This window comes from Sebastes umbrosus, chromosome 2 (assembly GCF_015220745.1).
Source record: "Sebastes umbrosus isolate fSebUmb1 chromosome 2, fSebUmb1.pri, whole genome shotgun sequence".
In the NCBI taxonomy this organism is placed as follows: Eukaryota; Metazoa; Chordata; class Actinopteri; order Perciformes; family Sebastidae; genus Sebastes; species Sebastes umbrosus.
Genome location: NC_051270.1, coordinates 19846233 through 19862120, shown reverse-complemented (window position 1 = coordinate 19862120; position 15888 = coordinate 19846233). Strand labels below are relative to the sequence as shown.

General features: G+C 37.7%; 2 long non-coding RNA genes across 3 annotated transcripts; both read right to left on the bottom strand.

Annotated features, from left to right (window-relative positions):
* Nucleotides 1-1625: 1625 nt before the first annotated feature.
* On the bottom strand, nt 1626-12300 carry LOC119500093. Of its 2 annotated transcripts, none has more exons than XR_005209536.1 (3): nt 12035-12300; nt 11922-11964; nt 1626-1640 (listed from the first exon to the last, which is right to left on the bottom strand). It is a non-coding gene; the product is annotated as an uncharacterized LOC119500093 (long non-coding RNA). The 2 variants fall into 2 exon arrangements; XR_005209535.1 differs by lacking the exon at nt 1626-1640 and adding an exon at nt 11541-11788.
* A 1693-nt stretch (nt 12301-13993) lies between these two features.
* Nucleotides 13994-14454, bottom strand: LOC119500121. Its single transcript, XR_005209553.1, has 2 exons — nt 14374-14454; nt 13994-14241 (listed from the first exon to the last, which is right to left on the bottom strand). It is a non-coding gene; the product is annotated as an uncharacterized LOC119500121 (long non-coding RNA).
* Nucleotides 14455-15888: the final 1434 nt, after the last annotated feature.

Sequence of the window (15888 nt, the reverse complement as noted above, 5' to 3'; positions counted from 1 at the left end):
AGTCTACAACTGTAGCTACTGAGGTGATTAGCCCTGGACTGACGCGCTTTTCGCTGTAGATGGTACCTTTAGTTGTCTGTTGTGCTGTACAAAAGTGATCCTGAGTCCGCTCGTTGGTTTTACAATAACAGTTCATTTATTCTTAATATGGTATTAAAGAAGCAAGTCCAGTTACCATAGCAACGAGTAAACAATAACAACACGGCAAACAATTCAGCGTCCCTGCGGTCAAAACCCTTTGCCCTTCCGGGCTAAACCCTGACGCCAACAACACACCTCCTTACCTATATACCCGTGGCTGGGTCAATCAATTAACACAGCGCCACCTAGTGTTCCTAAAAGTGAATTACACTACAACCTCTGTATGCCAGCATACATCATACATCATGTTTTGGCTCTTACAGTGAGAATGAAATGAATGAATGAAATTCCACCTGAAAAATATCAGGTAATTGTCAGTTTTTGGTGTGTAAGTGGTCTACTGGGAGAAAAGATAACAAATAGTCAATATGATTAAGATAAATATATCAGTAATGAATTGGTATTGTGATAAAGTCATATTATAAGTAATGATTTGGTATTCTGGATTGATAACAAATTTAAATTTTGATAAGGATAATTACATCAGTAATTCATTTATATTTCTGTAAGACACAGATTAAAGGTAATAATTATAGTTACAATAATTATAAATAATAAAAAGTATAGTTAGACAAATTCAGGAAAATGTAATTAGAGTATATGTATGGCTCAATAAGGAAGCTGGTTAATAATTAATAATTGACTTATGGAGAAGGGGTGGGATTAAATAAGTTTATACTTCTTCTCACTCCTTTTCGAATATGTAAATCAAGGCATCAATCATTTACTTTTCATTGTATATAAATACTACTTGTTTCTGACTGTCCACTTGTTGGTATGATCATTCTTTTTCCTTATTTTTTTTTGTATTCTACATGCTTGAAATAAATTTTGAAATGAAATGAAAAATGAAATAAGCAATGGAAATAAACCAAAGGATTCACTTTGTATATTGAGCTCAGAAGCTTTAAGAGCAGCAGATAGTTCACCTTTTCAATGCAGCTTAAACAGGGTTGAGATCTGATAACATTTAATTTTATTTATTTATTAAAGATTTATGATTCATACAATTGTGTTCAATGCAAATGATTATACTCCATACAGCAGGTTGGTACAGTGATTTGGGAGACTGGCCCTGAACCAGAAGACCTGGTTTTACTCTCAAGCTTCCACTGTGCTGAAGTGTGCCAAAAGCAAGGCACTGAAACTATATATTGTGACGTAACCATTTACTTTTCAAATGATGGTGAAAAGTCCACTGCTAACATCCAAAATTACACTGATGTCCAAAAAGTGAAAATACATTGTTTTTTATTACATTTTCCAAACATTCCTAACTGACATTTTACATGACGTACTTTTTTTTAAATTTTTTTTTTTTAAAAAACCTAACCTAACATCCTGACTTATCACGAAATCTTTTCATCACGCACTATACTTGGTTAACATTCCTAACATACCTAACATGCTATACTATTGACTTTTTTTTTTTTTTTTTTTAACACGACTTTTTTCATCACGCACTATAATAAGCTAACATTCCTAACATACCTAACATGCTATAGACCTTTTTTTTTTTACATAACATCTTTTAGACCTTTTTTCAGACATTTTTCAGACTTTTGCTTCTGGACATTTTTCAGACTTTTTTATATATATATATATATATATATAATCTTCAGACTTTTCTTGACATTTTTCAGACTTTTGTGTCAGACATTTTTCAGACTTTTTTTTTTTTTTTTTTACCTTTTTCAGACATTGTTTAGACTTTTCTTTTCCAACATTTTTCAAACTTTTTTTAGACATTTTTTTCAGACATTTTTCAAACCTTTTTTTTCAGATATTTTTGAAAGATTTTTTTTTTACGGATATTTTTTCAGACTTTTTTTTATATATATTTTCAGATTTTTGACATTTTTTAAGACTTTTGTGTCCGGACATTTTTCAGACTTTTTTTTTTTTACATAACATTTTTTAGACCTTTTTTCAGACATTTTTCAGACTTTTGCTTCTGGACATTTTTCAGACTTTTGCTTCTGGACAGTTTTCAGACTTTTTTTTTTATATATTTTTCAGACATTTTTTTTTATATATATATATATATATAATTTTCAGACTTTTCTGGACATTTTTCAGACTTTTGTGTCTGGACATTTTGCTTCTGGACAGTTTTCAGACTTTTCTGGACATTTTTCAGACTTTTGTGTCTGGACATTTTTCAGATTTTATTTTTTCAAATATTTTAAAGACATCTTTCAGACTTTTGCTTCTGGACTTTTTCAGATTTTTTTTATTTACATAACATTTTTTAGACCTTTTTTCAGACATTTTTCAGACTTTTGCTTCTGGACTTTTTCAGACTTTTTTTTTCAAATAATTTTCAGACTTTTTTTTTTATATATATATTTTTCAAACTTTTCTTAACATTTTTCAGACTTTTGTGTTCGGACATTTTTCAGACTTTTTTTTTTTTTTTTTACCTTTTCAGACATTGCTTGATTTTCTCAAACTTTTTTTAGACTTTTTTTTCAGACATTTTTCAAACCTTTTTTTCAGACATTTTTCAAACTTTTTTTCAGTTTTTTTTCCAGTATTTTTCAAACAAACATTTGTTTCAGACATTTTCAGACTTTTTTTTGGACATTTTTCAGACTTTTTCTTTTTTCGAATATTTTTCAGACTTTTTTTTTTTATACATATTTTCAGACTTTTCTTGCCATTTTTCAGACTTTTGTGTCAAGACATTTTTCAGACTTTTTTTTTTTACATACAATTTTTTAAGCCATTTTTCAGACATTTTTCAGACTTTTGCTTCTGGACATTTTTCAGACATTTTTTTTCAAATACTTTTCAGACTTTTTTTTCAGACTTTTTTTTTTCAAACATTTTTCAGACTTTTTTTTTCGAAAACTTTTCAGACTTTTTTTTTTATATATATTTTTTAAACTTTTCTTGACATTTTTCGGACTTTTGTTTTCCGGACATTTTTCAGACTTTTTTTTCCAACATTTTTCAGACTTTTTTTTTTCGAATACTTTTCAGACTTTTTTTTATACATTTTTTAGAAAAAAAAGCTTCGGCCACTCGTGATGTGTTCGGTGTCCCATGGAGGTTTCCAAACACCTCTCGCCATTCTGCCCTCCCAGACTGCTCCCCAGCCTGTCCTGGAGGCATCTGTGAACACCAAAGTCCTCCTTGAAGGCAGATTGCCCAAGGGTACACCTTGTGTGAGCAACTTGCGGTCCCTCCATGGGCTCAGAGCTCTCTGACATGACTGAGTCACTCTGAGCTTCACATGCCTGTCCCTCCGTGGATGGAGGTTGAACGCATTCAGCCACCGCTGCAGGGGCCGAGCCCTGAGCAGGCCCAGCGGAATCACCAACACTGCTAATGATATCAACCCCAGCAGTCTCTGAAAGTGAAGCAACTGTAGGCGTTTGCCCAGTCGGAAGATACGCAAGACCGTTAGGATTCTCGCAACCCTCTGAGGGGTAAGGGACGCCTTCATCACAAGTGAGTTCAGGCAAAGCCCCAAGAATACTGTTTCCTGCCTCGGTTCGAGGTTGCTTTTCTTTAAGTTCACCCTGAAACCAAGGGATTGGACATGAGCTAAGACCCTCCCGGTATGCTGCATGACCTGTTCGCGAGATGAAGCGCAGACCAGCCAGTCGTCCAGGTGTGGCAGGATCTTTAAGCCTGCACTCTGGAGTGGTGACAGATCGACAAATGGGGACGTGGAAGTACGCGTCTTTTAGATCGATAGTGGTGAACCGTTCCCCTTGCTCTATCGACTCTAGAATGTGCCGTGTGTGCAGCATTCTGAACGGCAGAACCTTTATGTAGGTATTTAGGCGCTGGAGGTCCAGGATGGGACGTATCCCACCATCCTTTTTGGGAGCAAGGAAATATGTTGAATAAAAGCCAGCTTGCTGTTCGCTGGGCCTTACCTTCGCAATTACGTTCTTCTGAAGGAGGATTGCAATCTCCTCGGACAGAACTTTTGCCTGGAATGGGTCCTTGACAAACGTCATCTGGACCCTGGAAAAAGGTGGGGGCCGCCGCCGAAATTGAATTCTGTAACCCCTTGCAACAGTAGCCACTACCCAGGGGTCTGAGACTTCCTTCTCCCAGCTGTCCAGGCGTAGCTGGGAGTGAACCTTGGCGGCTTCCCCACCACTCCTATGCAGAGGCCCCCTGGGTCCCTGGACCTTTGGGGGGGCGTCTCCTTTGAGGAGCCCCTCTTGCTGTACGCCGGGGCTGAAACCCTTGATGCTGCAGTCGCAGTCTTCCTGCAGCATCACCCGAACTTTGTGCACCTGAGCCCTGGCGCCTGCCACGCATCCAGGGCTCTGGATGACCCCAGGCAGCCTGGAATTGGTGCTGCTGGCCCGTTGGTCTCTGCCTCGTCGCTGCAGGCCGACTGAATGTGCGCTGCACGCTCTCTCGAGTACGCAGAGACTGTTCAGCTTTCTCCAAGACACTCTGGGAGTCAGAGTGAAAGACTCTACCCGGTACCACCGGCATGTTGCTGAGCTCCTTCCTGATGTTCTCGGGGAGGGTTGTCTGAGCTAGCCAGATCTGTCTGCGGGCCATCATGGCTGACGACATAGCGGAACCGATGTCACGAGTAAGCTGAGAGTGTGTGGACAGTGCCTGCATCTATCAGGTTTCTGGTGTCCTGATCACCCGCACTAGCGGTCCTTCTGAGCGCTGCTAACAAGAGAGCGAGTGCATTTCCTGCACGCGCCGCGCGGGCGGCTGCATTATAGGACCTACAAACCAAGTGGTCTGTCTTCTTGCACTCCTTACGAGGACAGTGTGGATTAGTGGTCACCTTATCTGGGCCTAGAGGGGTTAAAGCTGCCATTTCCCTCTCTACAGGCGGCATATCGCCCAAACCGGACTCATGGGGGTACTGTGCCTTGGCTAGCCTCCCGCACCCCGAATTAAACTGAGGGGCGCTACCAGGATTATTCCATGACCTCCTTAACATCTGACAATAATCCTCGGCTGCAGGAATAGTCACTGAGGGGCGAGACTGCGAGATGCCGGCCCAGACTCCCTCCGATGAGCTAGGGGTTTCGATTGGAATTGAAAGGCCCATAATCTTAGCCGCACTCAAAACCTTTGAAAACACATCACTAGGGAACAGAATCGCCAGTACCATCGTCTACGGACGCAGATTCACCTGTGTGAGATAGGCTAAGGCAATGTGACTCTTCAGCAATCTCTGGGTGACCCTCGTCCTCCAAGGGAGAACCCTGTGCATAGAGTGATATAGCATCAGGGTGATCGGCCTGATGTTCTCCATATGCCGGCAAGTCCCTAGGGGAGATCCCCTCCGAACAAGCCGCAGTCAGTGGAGCTGCTCTCTGAGCCTCCATTCTACTCACCCTGTCTGCCAGACCACGAATGGCGGCCAGGATTTGAGACTGAGTATCCACCTGCCCCCAGTAGTCAATGGGGATATATGCACTCGCTGGCTCAAAGGTATAAACAAAAATACTGCTCATAAGAACTAAAATCACCCCTTTCCTGTACGCGGACGTACAAGGGGGAACAAATAACCAATCCCACCTACTGCGCACAGAGGTTTAAGGGGGAAATGAAAACGCCCTTTTAAACACAAGGGGAATGCAAGGCAAAATCCTTGGCTAAATGAAATATGCCGAAAGGTAGATTCGAACCCCGGCCTACCGCGGTAAGAGCGCCCGCTCTACCGGGTGAGCTATAACACTCAACGGGCTTTTTTCATCGGCGCGCGACTGTTTAAATAAATAACACCACAGAACTTTTGCCTTGGACTGGGTCCTTGACCAGGGGCTCTGGATGACCCCAGGCAGCCTGGAATTGGTGCTGCTGGCCCGTTGGTCTCTGCCTCGTCGCTTGCAGGCCGACTGAATGTGCGCTGCACGCTCTCTCGAGTACGCAGAGACTGTTCAGAGCTTTCTCCAAGACACTCTGGGAGTCAGAGTGAAAGACTCTAACCTTACCTTACCTTTTTCAGACATTGTTTAGACTTTTCTTTTCCAACATTTTTCAAACTTTTTTTAGACATTTTTTTCAGACATTTTTCAAACCTTTTTTTTTTTACGGATATTTTTTCAGACTTTTTTTTATATATATTTTCAGACTTTTGACATTTTTTAAGACTTTTTTTTTTTTACATAACATTTTTTAGACCTTTTTTCAGACATTTTTCAGACTTTTGCTTCTGGACATTTTTCAGACTTTTTTTTTTATATATTTTTCAGACATTTTTATATATATATATATATATATATATAATTTTCAGACTTTTCTGGACATTTTTCAGACTTTTGTGTCTGGACATTTTTCAGATTTTTTTTTTCAAATATTTTAAAGACATCTTTCAGACTTTTGCTTCTGGACTTTTTCAGATTTTTTTTTTTTACATAACATTTTTTAGACCTTTTTTCAGACATTTTTCAGACTTTTGCTTCTGGACTTTTTCAGACTTTTTTTTTCAAATAATTTTCAGACTTTTTTTTTTATATATATATTTTTCAAACTTTTCTTAACATTTTTCAGACTTTTGTGTTCGGACATTTTTCAGACTTTTTTTTTTTTTTTTTTTTTTTTTTTACCTTTTCAGACATTGCTTGATTTTCTCAAACTTTTTTTAGACTTTTTTTTTCAGACATTTTTCAAACCTTTTTTTCCAGACATTTTTCAAACTTTTTTTCAGTTTTTTTTCCAGTATTTTTCAAACAAACATTTGTTTCAGACATTTTCAGACTTTTTTTTTGGACATTTTTCAGACTTTTTCTTTTTTCGAATATTTTTCAGACTTTTTTTTTTTATACATATTTTCAGACTTTTCTTGCCATTTTTCAGACTTTTGTGTCAAGACATTTTTCAGACTTTTTTTTTTACATACAATTTTTTAAGCCATTTTTCAGACATTTTTCAGACTTTTGCTTCTGGACATTTTTCAGACATTTTTTTTCAAATACTTTTTAGACTTTTTTTTCAGACTTTTTTTTTTCAAACATTTTTCAGACTTTTTTTTTCGAAAACTTTTCAGACTTTTTTTTTTTATATATATTTTTTAAACTTTTCTTGACATTTTTCGGACTTTTGTTTTCCGGACATTTTTCAGACTTTTTTTTTCCAACATTTTTCAGACTTTTTTTTTTCGAATACTTTTCAGACTTTTTTTTATACATTTTTTAGAAAAAAAAGCTTCGGCCACTCGTGATGTGTTCGGTGTCCCATGGAGGTTTCCAAACACCTCTCGCCATTCTGCCCTCCCAGACTGCTCCCCAGCCTGTCCTGGAGGCATCTGTGAACACCAAAGTCCTCCTTGAAGGCAGATTGCCCAAGGGTACACCTTGTGTGAGCAACTTGCGGTCCCTCCATGGGCTCAGAGCTCTCTGACATGACTGAGTCACTCTGAGCTTCACATGCCTGTCCCTCCGTGGATGGAGGTTGAACGCATTCAGCCACCGCTGCAGGGGCCGAGCCCTGAGCAGGCCCAGCGGAATCACCAACACTGCTAATGATATCAACCCCAGCAGTCTCTGAAAGTGAAGCAACTGTAGGCGTTTGCCCAGTCGGAAGATACGCAAGACCGTTAGGATTCTCGCAACCCTCTGAGGGGTAAGGGACGCCTTCATCACAAGTGAGTTCAGGCAAAGCCCCAAGAATACTGTTTCCTGCCTCGGTTCGAGGTTGCTTTTCTTTAAGTTCACCCTGAAACCAAGGGATTGGACATGAGCTAAGACCCTCCCGGTATGCTGCATGACCTGTTCGCGAGATGAAGCGCAGACCAGCCAGTCGTCCAGGTGTGGCAGGATCTTTAAGCCTGCACTCTGGAGTGGTGACAGATCGACAAATGGGGACGTGGAAGTACGCGTCTTTTAGATCGATAGTGGTGAACCGTTCCCCTTGCTCTATCGACTCTAGAATGTGCCGTGTGTGCAGCATTCTGAACGGCAGAACCTTTATGTAGGTATTTAGGCGCTGGAGGTCCAGGATGGGACGTATCCCACCATCCTTTTTGGGAGCAAGGAAATATGTTGAATAAAAGCCAGCTTGCTGTTCGCTGGGCCTTACCTTCGCAATTACGTTCTTCTGAAGGAGGATTGCAATCTCCTCGGACAGAACTTTTGCCTGGAATGGGTCCTTGACAAACGTCATCTGGACCCTGGAAAAAGGTGGGGGCCGCCGCCGAAATTGAATTCTGTAACCCCTTGCAACAGTAGCCACTACCCAGGGGTCTGAGACTTCCTTCTCCCAGCTGTCCAGGCGTAGCTGGGAGTGAACCTTGGCGGCTTCCCCACCACTCCTATGCAGAGGCCCCCTGGGTCCCTGGACCTTTGGGGGGGCGTCTCCTTTGAGGAGCCCCTCTTGCTGTACGCCGGGGCTGAAACCCTTGATGCTGCAGTCGCAGTCTTCCTGCAGCATCACCCGAACTTTGTGCACCTGAGCCCTGGCGCCTGCCACGCATCCAGGGCTCTGGATGACCCCAGGCAGCCTGGAATTGGTGCTGCTGGCCCGTTGGTCTCTGCCTCGTCGCTGCAGGCCGACTGAATGTGCGCTGCACGCTCTCTCGAGTACGCAGAGACTGTTCAGCTTTCTCCAAGACACTCTGGGAGTCAGAGTGAAAGACTCTACCCGGTACCACCGGCATGTTGCTGAGCTCCTTCCTGATGTTCTCGGGGAGGGTTGTCTGAGCTAGCCAGATCTGTCTGCGGGCCATCATGGCTGACGACATAGCGGAACCGATGTCACGAGTAAGCTGAGAGTGTGTGGACAGTGCCGCATCTATCAGGTTTCTGGTGTCCTGATCACCCGCACTAGCGGTCCTTCTGAGCGCTGCTAACAAGAGAGCGAGTGCATTTCCTGCACGCGCCGCGCGGGCGGCTGCATTATAGGACCTACAAACCAAGTGGTCTGTCTTCTTGCACTCCTTACGAGGACAGTGTGGATTAGTGGTCACCTTATCTGGGCCTAGAGGGGTTAAAGCTGCCATTTCCCTCTCTACAGGCGGCATATCGCCCAAACCGGACTCATGGGGGTACTGTGCCTTGGCTAGCCTCCCGCACCCCGAATTAAACTGAGGGGCGCTACCAGGATTATTCCATGACCTCCTTAACATCTGACAATAATCCTCGGCTGCAGGAATAGTCACTGAGGGGCGAGACTGCGAGATGCCGGCCCAGACTCCCTCGGATGAGCTAGGGGTTTCGATTGGAATTGAAAGGCCCATAATCTTAGCCGCACTCAAAACCTTTGAAAACACATCACTGGGAACAGAATCGCCAGTACCATCGTCTACGGACGCAGATTCACCTGTGTGAGATAGGCTAAGGCAATGTGACTCTTCAGCAATCTCTGGGTGACCCTCGTCCTCCAAGGGAGAACCCTGTGCATAGAGTGATATAGCATCAGGGTGATCGGCCTGATGTTCTCCATATGCCGGCAAGTCCCTAGGGGAGATCCCCTCCGAACAAGCCGCAGTCAGTGGAGCTGCTCTCTGAGCCTCCATTCTACTCACCCTGTCTGCCAGACCACGAATGGCGGCCAGGATTTGAGACTGAGTATCCACCTGCCCCCAGTAGTCAATGGGGATATATGCACTCGCTGGCTCAAAGGTATAAACAAAAATACTGCTCATAAGAACTAAAATCACCCCTTTCCTGTACGCGGACGTACAAGGGGGAACAAATAACCAATCCCACCTACTGCGCACAGAGGTTTAAGGGGGAAATGAAAACGCCCTTTTAAACACAAGGGGAATGCAAGGCAAAATCCTTGGCTAAATGAAATATGCCGAAAGGTGGATTCGAACCCCGGCCTACCGCGGTAAGAGCGCCCGCTCTACCGGGTGAGCTATAACACTCAACGGGCTTTTTTCATCGGCGCGCGACTGTTTAAATAAATAACACCACAGAACTTTTGCCTTTGGACTGGGTCCTTGACCAGGGCTCTGGATGACCCCAGGCAGCCTGGAATTGGTGCTGCTGGCCCGTTGGTCTCTGCCTCGTCGCTGCAGGCCGACTGAATGTGCGCTGCACGCTCTCTCGAGTACGCAGAGACTGTTCAGAGCTTTCTCCAAGACACTCTGGGAGTCAGAGTGAAAGACTCTAACCTTACCTTACCTTTTTCAGACATTGTTTAGACTTTTCTTTTCCAACATTTTTCAAACTTTTTTTAGAAATTTTTTGTTCAGACATTTTTCAAACCTTTTTTTTTTACGGATATTTTTTCAGACTTTTTTTTATATATATTTTCAGACTTTTGACATTTTTTAAGACTTTTTTTTTTTACATAACATTTTTTAGACCTTTTTTCAGACATTTTTCAGACTTTTGCTTCTGGACATTTTTCAGACTTTTTTTTTTCGAATACTTTTCAGACTTTTTTTATATATATATATATATAATTTTCAGACTTTTCTTGACATTTTTCAGACTTTTGTGTCCGGACATTTTTCAGACTTTTTTTTCCAACATTTTTCAGACTTTTTTTTCCAACATTTTTCAGACGTTTTTTTTTCGAATACTTTTCAGACTTTTTTTTATATATATATATATATAATTTTCAGACTTTTCTTGACATTTTTCAGACTTTTGTGTCCGGACATTTTTCAGACTTTTTTTTTTCAAATATTTTAAAGACATCTTTAAGACTTTTGATTCTGGACTTTTTCAGACTTTTTTTTTCAAATAATTTTCAGACTTTTTTTTTTTTAATATATATTTTTCAGACTTTTTTCAGACATTTTTCAGACTTTTGCTTTTGGACATTTTTCAGACTTTTTTTTAAATATATTTTTCAGACTTTTCTGGACATTTTTCAGATTTTTTTTTTTTACTTTTTTTTCAAATATTTTCAAGACATTTTTCAGACGTTTGCTTCTGGACTTTTTTTTTTAAATAACATTTTTCAGACTTTTTTTTCAAATCTTTCAGACTTTTGTGTCAGACATTTTTCAGACTTTTTTTTTTTTTTTTTACCTTTTTCAGACATTGTTTAGACTTTTCTTTTCCAACATTTTTCAAACTTTTTTTAGACATTTTTTTCAGACATTTTTCAAACCTGTAAATGTAATTAGAGTATATGTATGGCTCAATAAGGAAGCTGGTTAATAATTAATAATTGACTTATGGAAAAGGGGTGGGATTAAATAACTTTATACTTCTTCTCACTCCTTTTCGAATATGTAAATCAAGGCATCAAATGTTGACAATTTACTTTTCATTGTATATAAATACTACTTGTTTCTGACTGTCCACTTGTTGGTATGATCATTCTTTTTCCTTATTTTTTTTTTTTTTTTTGTATTCTACATGCTTGAAATAAATTTTGAAATGAAATGAAAAATGAAATAAGCAATGGAAATAAACCAAAGGATTCACTTTGTATATTGAGCTCAGAAGCTTTAAGAGCAGCAGATAGTTCACCTTTTCAATGCAGCTTAAACAGGGTTGAGATCTGATAACATTTAATTTTATTTATTTATTAAAGATTTATGATTCATACAATTGTGTTCAATGCAAATGATTATACTCCATACAGCAGGTTGGTACAGTGATTTGGGAGACTGGCCCTGAACCAGAAGACCTGGTTTTACTCTCAAGCTTCCACTGTGCTGAAGTGTGCCAAAAGCAAGGCACTGAAACTATATATTGTGACGTAACCATTTACTTTTCAAATGATGGTGAAAAGTCCACTGCTAACATCCAAAATTACACTGATGTCCAAAAAGTGAAAATACATTGTTTTTTATTACATTTTCCTAACATTCCTAACTGACATTTTACATGACGTACTTTTTTTTAAATTTTTTTTTTTTTAAAAAAACTAACCTAACATCCTGACTTATCACGAAATCTTTTCATCACGCACTATCTTGGCTAACATTCCTAACATACCTAACATGCTATACTATTGACTTTTTTTTTTTTTTTTTTAACACGACTTTTTTCATCACGCACTATACTAAGCTAACATTCCTAACATACCTAACATGCTATAGACCTTTTTTTTTTTTTGGTGACTAAGAGTCATGGAATGAGGGGAAACAGAGAGAGAGAGATGCGGCAAAGGTCCACAGGTCCGGATTCGAACCCGGGTCGACCGCGGCTAAGACTCAGCCTTAGCCATACATGGGCGCCCGCTGTACGAACTGAGCTAGCCAGGCGCCCACTATTGCCATTTTTGACATACTATATAAATCTAGTTTTCATGACTTTTACAATGCCATTTTTCGGATGTACTATGCTATACATTTTTTGATGACATTTTGATGACATACTAAATACTATACTAAACTATGACATTTTACATCACTAAAGTTAATGATTAATAATTGATTTATGGAGAAGGGGTGTGATTAAATAAGTTTATACTTCTTCTCACTCCTTTTGGAATATGTAAATCAAGGCATCAAGTGTTTGAAAATGTATTTTTCTTATGCTTTTCATTGCATGTAAATACTACTTGTTTCTGACTGTCCACTTGTTGGTATGATCCTTTTTTTCTTTCTTTTTTTTGTATTCTACATGTTGGAAATAAATTTTGAAATGAAATGAAACGTTATCCAACACCTGCCATGTGCAGCTTAACACAAGCTAACTATTTCTTCTTACTATTTGAAAAAACAAGTTGCATCAGCTAACACGGTAAAAAAAAAGAAGAGCTAAACAAAGTGTAACAAAATACGAACCATTTAAATAGAAGGAAGTATAAAAATAGGAGCAGTATATACAGTATTGACAATAAACAAACTATTAACAAAAGTGCACCAGTGGAAAATGATATTGCACAGTGAGTGTAGGAGCTAAAGTCTACAACTGTAGCTACTGAGGTGATTAGCCCTGGACTGACGCGCTTTTCGCTGTAGATGGTACCTTTAGTTGTCTGTTGTGCTGTACAAAAGTGATCCTGAGTCCGCTCGTTGGTTTTACAATAACAGTTCATTTATTCTTAATATGGTATTAAAGAAGCAAGTCCAGTTACCATAGCAACGAGTAAACAATAACAACACGGCAAACAATTCAGCGTCCCTGCGGTCAAAACCCTTTGCCCTTCCGGGCTAAACCCTGACGCCAACAACACACCTCCTTACCTATATACCCGTGGCTGGGTCAATCAATTAACACAGCGCCACCTAGTGTTCCTAAAAGTGAATTACACTACAACCTCTGTATGCCAGCATACATCATACATCATGTTTTGGCTCTTACAGTGAGAATGGAATGAATGAATGAAATTCCACCTGAAAAATATCAGGTAATTGTCAGTTTTTGGTGTGTAAGTGGTCTACTGGGAGAAAAGATAACAAATAGTCAATATGATTAAGATAAATATATCAGTAATGAATTGGTATTGTGATAAAGTCATATTATAAGTAATGATTTGGTATTCTGGATTGATAACAAATTTAAATTTTGATAAGGATAATTACATCAGTAATTCATTTATATTTCTGTAAGACACAGATTAAAGGTAATAATTATAGTTACAATAATTATAAATAATAAAAAGTATAGTTAGACAAATTCAGGAAAATGTAATTAGAGTATATGTATGGCTCAATAAGGAAGCTGGTTAATAATTAATAATTGACTTATGGAGAAGGGGTGGGATTAAATAAGTTTATACTTCTTCTCACTCCTTTTCGAATATGTAAATCAAGGCATCAATCATTTACTTTTCATTGTATATAAATACTACTTGTTTCTGACTGTCCACTTGTTGGTATGATCATTCTTTTTCCTTATTTTTTTTTGTATTCTACATGCTTGAAATAAATTTTGAAATGAAATGAAAAATGAAATAAGCAATGGAAATAAACCAAAGGATTCACTTTGTATATTGAGCTCAGAAGCTTTAAGAGCAGCAGATAGTTCACCTTTTCAATGCAGCTTAAACAGGGTTGAGATCTGATAACATTTAATTTTATTTATTTATTAAAGATTTATGATTCATACAATTGTGTTCAATGCAAATGATTATACTCCATACAGCAGGTTGGTACAGTGATTTGGGAGACTGGCCCTGAACCAGAAGACCTGGTTTTACTCTCAAGCTTCCACTGTGCTGAAGTGTGCCAAAAGCAAGGCACTGAAACTATATATTGTGACGTAACCATTTACTTTTCAAATGATGGTGAAAAGTCCACTGCTAACATCCAAAATTACACTGATGTCCAAAAAGTGAAAATACATTGTTTTTTATTACATTTTCCAAACATTCCTAACTGACATTTTACATGACGTACTTTTTTTTAAATTTTTTTTTTTTAAAAAACCTAACCTAACATCCTGACTTATCACGAAATCTTTTCATCACGCACTATACTTGGCTAACATTCCTAACATACCTAACATGCTATACTATTGACTTTTTTTTTTTTTTTTTTTAACACGACTTTTTTCATCACGCACTATACTAAGCTAACATTCCTAACATACCTAACATGCTATAGACCTTTTTTTTTTTACATAACATCTTTTAGACCTTTTTTCAGACATTTTTCAGACTTTTGCTTCTGGACATTTTTCAGACTTTTTTTTTTATATATATATATATATAATCTTCAGACTTTTCTTGACATTTTTCAGACTTTTGTGTCAGACATTTTTCAGACTTTTTTTTTTTTTTTTTTACCTTTTTCAGACATTGTTTAGACTTTTCTTTTCCAACATTTTTCAAACTTTTTTTAGACATTTTTTTCAGACATTTTTCAAACCTTTTTTTTCAGATATTTTTGAAACATTTTTTTTTTACGGATATTTTTTCAGACTTTTTTTTATATATATTTTCAGATTTTTGACATTTTTTAAGACTTTTGTGTCCGGACATTTTTCAGACTTTTTTTTTTTTACATAACATTTTTTAGACCTTTTTTCAGACATTTTTCAGACTTTTGCTTCTGGACATTTTTCAGACTTTTGCTTCTGGACAGTTTTCAGACTTTTTTTTTTATATATTTTTCAGACATTTTTTTATATATATATATATATATATAATTTTCAGACTTTTCTGGACATTTTTCAGACTTTTGTGTCTGGACATTTTTCAGATTTTTTTTTTCAAATATTTTAAAGACATCTTTCAGACTTTTGCTTCTGGACTTTTTCAGATTTTTTTTTTTTACATAACATTTTTTAGACCTTTTTTCAGACATTTTTCAGACTTTTGCTTCTGGACTTTTTCAGACTTTTTTTTTCAAATAATTTTCAGACTTTTTTTTTTATATATATATTTTTCAAACTTTTCTTAAAATTTTTCAGACTTTTGTGTTCGGACATTTTTCAGACTTTTTTTTTTTTTTTTTTTTTTTTTTTTTACATTTTAAGACATTGCTTGATTTTCTCAAACTTTTTTTAGACTTTTTTTTCAGACATTTTTCAAACCTTTTTTTCAGACATTTTTCAAACTTTTTTTCAGTTTTTTTTCCAGTATTTTTCAAACAAACATTTGTTTCAGACATTTTCAGACTTTTTTTTGGACATTTTTCAGACTTTTTCTTTTTTCGAATATTTTTCAGACTTTTTTTTTTTATACATATTTTCAGACTTTTCTTGCCATTTTTCAGACTTTTGTGTCAAGACATTTTTCAGACTTTTTTTTTTTACATACAATTTTTTAAGCCATTTTTCAGACATTTTTCAGACTTTTGCTTCTGGACATTTTTCAGACATTTTTTTTCAAATACTTTTCAGACTTTTTTTTCAGACTTTTTTTTTTCAAACATTTTTCAGACTTTTTTTTTCGAAAACTTTTCAGACTTTTTTTTTATATATATATTTTTTAAACTTTTCTTGA